Genomic DNA, 8,345 nt, shown 5'->3' on the forward strand with positions numbered 1-8,345 from the left:
TCAAATATCTTGGTATAAATGTGGCATTTCATTCATGTGAGCAGTATCTATTCGGTGTTCTAGTAAGTAGGAAGGCTACAAGAAATAACATGCTATGCCTTCCCTCGAAGAGTTTTCAGGATATTTGGGGAAAGAATGGAAACAGACCATTTCAATACAACATGGATCACTGTCTCAGGGAGAGACAGACAGAGAGACAGAGACAGAGAGAGGGGGAGAGAGAGAGAGAAAGCATGAGGTTGCTAGCATTTTGGAGTTCTTAAGCCTTGTTCAGGAGAGCTACCTAGAAGGGCAGTCGAAGAAAATTGGGAGAGGACCACTGAAGGCCTAGGGGCTACGCAAAAAGTTCACACGAACAGCTGCAAAGGAAATAGTCACAACTTTAAAGGAATTGTAGGTAAGTGATCCCTGACAAGGTAGTCCTCAAAGTAATACATGAAAGCCCCTTCATGAGGAACATTTGCCATGTCCAGAGAGCATTGATTGTACAGCACCAGGTAACAGAGCACTTTTTTACTCCCCTCAGTTCCAACCCTGGTGGAGTGAAAAACCTCTGTTCCTGGGATAGGCAGGGGGAAAGAGACCCAACATGGGCCATTTCATGCTAAGACTTAAAAATCAGTCTTCCTAAAGCAAATCCAGTTTACTGTTCATTCCATGATACTTCCTTTCTGTTAGAAAACTAAATTCCAAAAACTGCAATTCCAGCATCTATGGAACAAATTCCTACATTTGGGTTCTGGAAGAGATACAAAAATATTCTTCACACCAGAACATTGTAAAAGCCATAAAATTGTCCACCATTTGTATTCTTTTCTTACCTAAAGGTTTAATTCAGCCCATTGGAGTTTTTTTGTCAAGATATTTTCTGTCAGTTTTTAATAAGGAAATTTTCTAATACAAGTTATATGGCAGTAAAAGGAATTTCTAAAAATTGTTTCTTAGCCACAGACTTTGTTAAAAAGTTCCTGATTTAACTGCTTTAGGTTTCTGGCTGTCTGCTTTTTAAGAACTTTCTAGAATAATCATAATACATAATTGCTTATTCCAGATAAATTACAATTTAATTACTACTTTTAAAAATGTTTGAATTATTGGAATCCATGGGCAGTATGGCTTCCCATATCCCTTATTCATATGCTAAGCAACTTTTATTTTTGCTTTTAAATTTTTTTGCATTTAAATAATATTTCTCTGAACATTCCTGTCTTAGAAATTAATGTTTAAATTCTTAAAATATTTTTTATTGTAAGAAGTGACTATCTAGCTCTTGAACAAGTAATAAAAATCCTTTGGTGTGTGAATGCTCTTCTATCTAAGACCTGAAATATTGGTGAAGTAAATATATTGTTCCAATTTTGGTCAAAGAAAGAAACAGAGAATAAGAAGTTAATAAGAATAGCTTCTTGTATTTCTCATAGTAAGAGAAATGTTTATATCTTGTACTACTCTCTACTCTTTCCTAAATTCCATCACCTTCTGATCATTGCAATGACTTCTAGATGGTCCATCTGTTTTCACCTTTTATTCATTTATCCCCAAAAGTGCTATTTAAAATACCCCTAGCACTAATAATAACAATAATCAATAATAAAGGTTTATCACATATTCACTACATGCCAGACACTATGCTGTGTGTTCCACATGGACTCTCTCCTTACAGCAATCCTATGAGGATAACCTTATTCCCTTGTCCAAATGAGGAAACTTGAAATGTTGAAAGGTTAGGTTAAATTCCCAAGTTCACAGAGCTACTAATGGTAAAGCTGGGATTCAAACACAGACAACTTAACTCCAGAGCCCAAATTCCAACATTTAATTGCTTCCCACTTTTCCTCAAGCATGGGCAAGTACTTCATTGGGAAGAGTTTTTAATCCAAATTCCTGTTCAAATTCTTGGTTTATACTTTACCACTTCTATGCCCTCAGGCAAGCTCTTAGTTTCCCTTATTCTCAGTTTCTTCAGCTACAAAATGTGGAAAGTGTGGTATTTGAAGACTGATGGTATCACATATATGACATGTAACACAGTGCCTAGAGGCGGTAAAATGACACACTCTTGTTTTTATTTCCATAATGTGGCCTATATCATGTCAATCCCTGGCCCAGTAAACCACTGGGCTTCTTATTACCCTGTAACAGTGCCTGGCATGTAATAAGCACCCTGTGAGTGCTAAGTATTAGAATTATTGGCTGGGCACAGGGCCACCTAGAACAAAGGCAATTTCCCAGCTTCACTTGCAGTGAGAGCGATCAACTTCTGTGCAGTGGGTTACAAAAACAGACATTATCTTGTGGCATATTCTAGAAACTGCTAAAACAGCTATTATGCATCCCTTTGCCCTTTCTTCATCCTTTCCTGTTTTTCCTGCTACATGGAGCAAGATGGCTCCTGAGACCTGGAGGAGAAAGGCCAGTGCTTTTTACTGCTCCATAACTTGTGTTAGAAAATCTCCTTACTAAAAATCTACAGAAAAATCTTAAACCTGTAGGTAAGAAAAGACTAAGATGGTGGACAATTTTATGGCTTTTACAATGTCCTTGTGTGAAGAATATTTTTATACCTCTTCCAGAACCCAGAGAGCTCAGCTGAAAGGAGTCTGGGCTCCTGACATTGTGGTCCCCTATACCAGCCCTGGCTCCTTCAGGGTTTCATTGTTATTTGGTGGTTATCCTAATCCTAAAAGATACATCTCCCGCTTTCATCAGATATCTGAGATGGCAAAATTTGAAAGGAACAAGGGAACAGAGAGTTAATCCTTCCTAATGGGAAAGGTGGACAATGCCAGGGTTATAATACCCCATGCATCTTTGAGTTACTACCTATACCCTCCCAAATGGAAATGCTTAAACTTTAATCTGAGGCCGGGCGCAGTGGCTCACGCCTGTAATCCCAACACTTTGGGAGGCCAAGGCAGGCAGATCACGAGGTCAGGAGATCGAGACTATCATGGCTAACACGGTGAAACCCCGTCTCTACTAAAAATACAAAAAGTTAGCCGGCGTGGTGGCAGGCACCTGTAGTCCCAGCTACCTGGTAGGCTGAGGCAGGAAAGTGGAGTGAACCTGGGAGACAGAGCTTGCAGTGAGTCGAGATCGTGCCACTGCACTCCAGCCTGGGCCACAGACCGAGACTCCGCCTCAAAAAACAAAACAAAACAAAAAACAAACAAAACAAACAACAAAAAAAATACCTTTAATCTGAATCCATTATGTGTTGGGTTGGGGAACTACTGAAACAGTGGGAGGGTCTTGACCTTTTTCTAAGCTCATCAGTGGGCATTTTCAGCTTCCCCATGATGGTAGTAACTGCAAGGAGTGTTCAGTCTCCAGTGAAAGAAATACTAAAATTTATTCCCCCAATTTCCCCTCCCCAGAGAGTAGCTACAGACACACTGTAAGACCAAATAGGAAAACTGTGCCATAGGGGACATAGTAGGTACAGCTACAAACCTCTTATTGCCTTACTTGCAAGTCCTAATACAGTACTGTAGTTGTTATAATTCCATCATTCTGAAATTAGGAAGATGGTCATGGAAAAACTGTTCTAAGAACGCTGTTCACCCATGAATGCTGACTTTATTAGATAAGTTTTTTTTTAGGTTAAGGACTATGTATTCTTTCAACTTCTCTGAAGTGCTTAGCACACACTTTGCCCATGGTGTTAAATAAACTTTCTAATAAACCAATGATTAGGTAGCATAATGAAACTTTTCCTATCCTAGCTTTTCGAGATTAAGAAGTCTTTTCAAAATATTACAGAAACTGCACTTTATCCTGACTTACAGCCTTAATGTTTGAAGTAGCAGTGTATAAAATTCACACCCAGTTATAGACTGAGTAATTATGGTTGCTATAGTAATGGGCTCTGTGCCTATGAGCAAAAAAAACTAATTCCTTTTGTGCAAGATATTTATGACTGTGCCTGGCTACATGGCAAGAGTATTTTCCTTTGGTTTTTCATTACAGTAATTTATGCATTTAGGCAGATGATCCTTTATATATATAAATTCTATAAATTCTTAGGAAGAAAAAATTTATTAAGTTCTTCACATCAAAAATTTCTAGTATGATTATGAGTTCAATTTTCAAGTGAAAATAATCCTTAAAGGATTTAATTTCAAATAAGAACTACAGTATAAAATATAGATTTAAGTGAATTTTCACTGTATGAAATGTACAGTATACATAGACTAACTCCTTTAACGAGAATTCTGGCATGTCTTAAAGGGCCATAGGTGGTTAGAGGGAGATCCCCAAACAAACAATTCAAAATTAAGAGTTTAAAAAGCAACAATCAAGACACATATCCTCCTAAGTGAATTTGAATTGACGGACACTGGAAAATTTAAAAAGGTCAGTTACTATGAAGAAGGCTGTGCCTTAACAATATTAATATTAATCAGATAGCAAAGTACCAAAGTGACTTAGAGGAAGGAAAATAGTAAAATACAAAAGACTAAGTTAGCAGATCATTTTGCTATCCAGATGTGCTGAAATTATGGACACTGAGAAGAAAGAATAGACAAAACTTGGCAACAGATCTTGTTATGAGATAAATATCCCATGAGTGGTATATAAAAGCCTGGAGAGAAAGGGGAAGGGTTATAGGTGTCCTAGTTCTGACAGCTGATCTTTCATCCTATGCCTTTAAAACAAAGGGAATAAAGAAGGTAGAAGTGGGGGTATGGAGGGTTGAATTCTGGCTTTCCCTCCCTGTTTCCCTTTGTTAATATATTGCTAGTAAACATGTCTACTTCTGGTTGCTGATGACATAAAATTCACCTCTATTCCCTGGAAGCACTATTCCATGTTGTGAGCTAAAGGGGATTGTCCTGATCTTGAAGATAATAAATCTGTTTGCTTTAAAGCTTTCACCAATTTTATTGCTATATTTCCAACACATTTCCACATATGGTATGATATTTAATTTGCAAAAGAAATCTGTAAAGCAGGAATTACTAACGTAATTTTGCAGATGAGAAAACTGAGGCTTAAACTTGTTCAAGGTCAAAGTCACGACGTCCGTCATGCTGTAGCTCAATGAATGAGTCTCCCATTGTTTCGTGTTGTTTTATTTCTACTTTCTCAATCCATGTACAAGATAGATTATGTTACAAACTACTGTTTTATGTTGGTTGTATGAATTTCAATACATTTACTGTTAGAAATAACAAAAGGTCTTAGACTCCCAGATCCTGTTCAGATCAACTCTACTTAATTCATAATATAGCTGAACTGTGTTATAAATCTAATAACAATGTGGACATTAGCCAGAAGTATGATGTTGCTGAACCTCACTACTGAACACAAAATGAGAATTCACCTCTTTTCATTTGAACGTATTTCTATAAAATATATGAATTATTTTTCTCGATTTCTATCCAAGCCCCTTCTGAAGAAACCTGGTTAACTCTAAATTGTTACTAAATCTTGAGTCTTCCTATATTTAGCAATAAAAGTCACTGCTAATTGTAATAACAATTATGAGGAAAAATTTATTTAAATGCTTCATAGAAGGTTAATTTTCATTTAATAGAAAAGAAATAAAAATGCTGCTTCAGACTGTTTGATTTCTCTATTAGGCAATTGACCCTAACTAGTATATGGTGATTTTGAACATTAAAAAAGAAGTCATAATTTTCCAGAATACTGAAGTTTATTATTTTGAAAGCAAGTATAATTCCCCAGTGGGAAGATTAATAAAACAATTCATTAAAATTCTCATCAGAAAATCCTATGCTTTAAATGTATCTGCTCAAAGCTGTCACTCTATGAATGGCAAAGCTTTGTTTTACTTGATCAAGAAATGAATGTGACTTTATGATCTGTATTCAACTGTGAACAGCTGCTCATTAATAAAAAGCCATTAAAGTTCAAGTCAGAACAGCAGGTCTAAAATTGTATTTGAGGGAAAAAACCCACCCTTTGGTGAAAAGCCAGGGAACTGGGTTGGGAAAAATCTGGAACAGAGGGCTGTGTTTGCAGTCTGCTCCTACCTCCTGGGCCAGGTCAGGTGACAAGGCCAGAGTTAGCCCCAGCTGGAGAACTCAGAACAAAGCCTATGTAGGCTTTGAAAGGGGAGAGTAAGTGGTTGGCTGGAGGTTGATAGTGTGAATAAATCACGCTGGTAATTGGGCAGAGGCTGATCAGAAGCTTTAGAGTGAGCAAAATGGTTGGACTCAGAGCAGGCAGAATTAACTATATTCCATTGAGTAAAAGAAATTCATATACCAGGTTCTATCCCTTATGTTCCTCCCATCTGACATTTGGTGGTTCCCTATTCCCACTCCACACAAGCTTTGGGGAGAGGACAGGACTTAAAAGTTGCCTGTTTCCAAGAGGTGGTCCCTAAACCCAAATCCAAATTATTGACTTGTGATCCCAATTATGGACTTAACTATTTAACAAGTTGATTTTAAATATTATTTTATAGTTATTACTAAAGTAAATTTTAAATTTGCAGTCTTTAGCGAGTTTTGTTTTCTGTTTGTTTTGCTATTGTGTTGGGAAACAAGTACTCAGTAACTAGGTGTTTCTGGAAAAGTATATACCTTTCGTTTTGTTTCATTTGGAAAGGCAAATTTAATAAAGAAAACTGAAGAATCAGGAAAAAGAAGAAAATATCCTAGGGCATAATAAATCATCTAAAGCAATCAACTCTTTAAGAAAAAAAATTTAAAACACGTTTATATCCGAATATAGGTTATTTTGGATTTAATTAATTAATTAATTTTTTTGAGACAGGATCTTGCTCTGTCTCCCAGGCTGGAGTGCAGTGGCCCAATCATGGCTCACTGTAGTCTCGACCTCCTGGGCTCAAGTGATCCTTCCCACCTCAGCCTTCTGAGTAGCTGGGACTATAGGCACGCGCCACCAAAGCTGGCGAATTTTTAAATTATTTGTAGAAAGGGAGTTTCGCCCGTTGCCTAGGCTGGTCTTAAACTCCTGGGCTCAAGCGTTTCTCCTGCCTCGGCCTCCCAAAGTGCTGGTATTACAGGCATGTGCTACTGTGCCCAGCTAGATAATTGGATTTTTTAAATTAAAAAAAAATAGAAATGTTATATTGAAATTTAGGCATTAGAATGCTAGAGATTAAAGTTAAAGCAGGTGTTTAACGGACTGCCAGGGGCTGCATGGCCTTTGGGAAATGCAGTTATCGGCAATGATACTGTAGTAGTGCAATAGTAGTGCAGTAGTAGTAGCCGCAGTAACGACTATTATCTATTAATGTTTGCTATGTGCCAGGCTCTGTGCTAAGAGAGCTTTGCAAGCATTACTACAGCATGAAGTAATGCTTCACTATTATGGCCATTTTACTGATGAGGAAATTGAAGTGAAGAGATTAAATAATTTTATCCAACGTTACACAGAACCATTCCAGAGCACGAGTCATAAACACATCTTTCCCTTCTTGGAAATGCAATTATTAATAAAAAAACGTGGTGCAAATTGGAAGGAGGACGGTGGTGGTAGATTATCACAAAGTTAAGTTGGTAGATGGTGGCTGGGTCAGGGTGGGAGAACAAAGGCAGTTGTAGTAAAAAAGAAAAAGAAAAATTAAAGGCATATAAAGATAAAGGCTTGTTGAGGAACAATTTGCATAAACTGATTTTGGCCTTAGACCCTATTCACTTCTCCCTCACCAGTCACTTTGCAACTGTGGAGCATAGTATTCTGAGGGTCCCCTGCACATAATAACCAAGGACTCGATCCTTTTCATAGCATACAAGATAAAAAGAAGAATCAGGCTGCAAAGAGAGAAGCACTGAAGGAAAGAACATCTCAGGTTGAAAGAAGGGCAAGTCCAGGGTGCATGTGAGGAACAAATGCATGGACGCGGTGAAGTGCCACTTCTTAATTTCTAGTTAAACAAAATTCAATTAAAAAATACTAGGAGGAGGCTACGTCCTGAATTAAACTCAGCATTCCGCATCTTTGAGGTGGTGGAATGACTGAGAGGAGTGGGTCTGTCTAGCCGCACCCAAATATTCCTGAGACAGAGGGAGATCCCGCATTTATTGAAATGTATCTTCCTTGGTCTCATCTGATAGAGGGGTTCTGTGGGTTGAGCAGAAAGGGGCTCGACTGGAGGGGAGGCACTCTGCATAGAAGGAAAGTAGAGACATCTGGCAGAACCAGGCGCTCCAAGAATAAACAGTCAAAGCAGCCAGCAAAGGTCCCAAAAAGCCACCCCTCACCGAACCTGGCGTGCCTGTCGCCGCTTGCCCCGCTCCCGGCGCTCATTGGCTCCCAATCCTGACGTCAGACCCGTAGCCTCTCACCTATTGGGCCAGCCAGAACCTGAGGCGGAGTGCGGAAGCCAGGGCCTGGAGACAGCCGAG

The sequence above is a fragment of the Macaca mulatta genome, chromosome 8 (assembly GCF_049350105.2).
Source record: "Macaca mulatta isolate MMU2019108-1 chromosome 8, T2T-MMU8v2.0, whole genome shotgun sequence".
Taxonomy (NCBI): Eukaryota; Metazoa; Chordata; class Mammalia; order Primates; family Cercopithecidae; genus Macaca; species Macaca mulatta.